This window comes from Lepidochelys olivacea (assembly GCF_965140295.1).
Source record: "Lepidochelys olivacea isolate rLepOli2 genome assembly, chromosome: 1".
Classification (NCBI taxonomy): Eukaryota; Metazoa; Chordata; order Testudines; family Cheloniidae; genus Lepidochelys; species Lepidochelys olivacea.
Window position 1 is genome coordinate 980,558 of NC_140411.1, and position 2,032 is coordinate 982,589.

A 2,032-nucleotide genomic window follows, 5' to 3' on the forward strand; every position below is an offset into this window, starting at 1 on the left:
CTCAGAGCCTGTCTTGGAAATCTCCTTTATAATGCTGTATCCTTCTTAGAGACTGGGTGACCAAAACTGAGCACAAATCCAGAGCAGGTTATTCTCCATCCCATTTCTTAGGCATCCGAACATTGTCTTTGATTTGGCCACTACTGCGAATGAGCAGGTGTTTTGTTGACCTGCTTTCATTGATGCCCGGGTCTTTTCCCTGAGGTGTGTCCTAGTTGGGATGTTTCTCCCTGGCACATGTCTTGGCAAAGGTTTGGGGTTTTTTTATCCTCTCAGATTTTGAGTAACCGGTTGAATGGGGACTCCCTACAGCATGGACTCTGTAGCCTGGCTTTCATTGCATTAAGCAACAATGATGGATAACCAGTATCCACTCTCGTGTTTCCTGCTGGTGCCTATTAAGGGTCCCCACAACAGGGCATGTAGAATTATTGACTCATGGAGCACCATCAACCATGGAATTGGCATTAGTAGGGCCAGTTGTTCATAATTCATTTATCTGACTAATGAAAATGTCGTTTTTCAGTGTGTGAAGAGCGACCGATCTGCTTCCCCATGAGAACAGCCCCCAGTAGCGCATGTAGTGTCTCAAACTAACATTCTCTCTCCACTCAGGCATTTGTCCTGCGACCATCACCCTGGACCCTGGGCACATACAGGAAGTTGGGGGAACGTACGGTACATGCAGGAGACACTGTTCTGCCTCAGAGTTTGACACCTTCTCCCCTACTCCATGTCAGATTCCAACACAACCCACCTCACCAACCCCTCCACCTTCATCCTGCTGGGCATTCCTGGCCTGGAGGCAGCCCACGTCTGGATCTCCATCCCCGTCTTCACCATGTACATCATAGCCATCTTGGGGAACTTCACCATCCTGGTCATTGTGAAGACGGAGCCGAGCCTCCATGGGCCCATGTACTATTTCCTCTGCATGCTGGCTGTCAGCGACCTGGTCGTGTCCACATCCACCCTGCCCAAAACACTGAGCATCTTCTGGTTCAATTCCAGGGAGATCGATTTCAGTGCCTGCCTCACCCAGATGTACTTCATTCATAGCTTCTTAGTGATGGACTCTGGGATCCTAGTGGCCATGGCTTTGGATCGCTATGTGGCCATCTGCCATCCCCTGAGACATTCCACCATCCTGACAAACTTTGTGGTGGGCAAGATTGGCCTGGCCGTGGTGCTGCGTGGTGGCATGCTCGTACTGCCCTATCCCTTTCTGACAAGACAGTGGCCATATTGCAGAACCACCATCATCCCCAACACGTACTGCGAGCACATGGCTGTGGTGAAGCTGGCCTGTGCCGACACCCACATCAGTAATTACTACAGCCTCTCTGTGGCATTCTTGGTGACAGGTCTGGATGTGTTTTTTATTGCTGTGTCGTATATCCAGATTCTCAGGGCCATCTTCAGTCTCCCCACAAAGGATGCCCGGCTCAAGACTTTTGGGACCTGCGGCTCCCACCTATTTGTCATTTTAACCTCTTACATCCCAGTTGTCTTCTCCTTCCTCATGCACCGGTTTGGTAACAATGTGGCGGTACATTTCCATGTTCTCATGGCCAATGCGTACCTTCTAATGCCCCCCATGCTGCACCCCATCATCTACGGGGTGAGGACCAAACAGATCCGGGACAGGTTGCTCCGGCTACTTACTCCTAAAGGAACCTAAAGTTTTCTCCTGGTGCTCTGGCTCTCAGACCCAGCTTCCTGCAGAGATGGCAGGTGACATGGTGCTGGGCCCTCTTCCCTGAATCACTTGCCGGACAGTCAAAAAGGCAGTAAATGCTTTCCTGACCTTACTGTGCTGTGTCAGTGTGACAAACTGGGGAATAGGTCTATGTATCCACCCCTTGTCCGACCTCTTCTGCCAAGGCCCGATCCTGCTTTGCCTCTTTCCCCCAAGGCCCTGCCTCTGTCGCTTGCTCCTCTATTCCCCTCCCCCTGTCACTTGCTGGAACATTTCCACCTCCCTCCCCTCACCACAGCTACAAGGGAGCATTTTCAGATTTTGTTGGGGGTG

General features: G+C 51.2%; 1 pseudogene across 1 annotated transcript; it reads left to right on the forward strand.

The window, feature by feature from the left end:
- The first annotated feature begins 682 nt into the window (after window positions 1-682).
- Window positions 683-1,681, forward strand: LOC311514557 (olfactory receptor 52K2-like; annotated as a pseudogene). Its single transcript has one exon. The product of its transcript is annotated as an olfactory receptor 52K2-like (transcript).
- The last annotated feature ends 351 nt before the right edge of the window (window positions 1,682-2,032 follow it).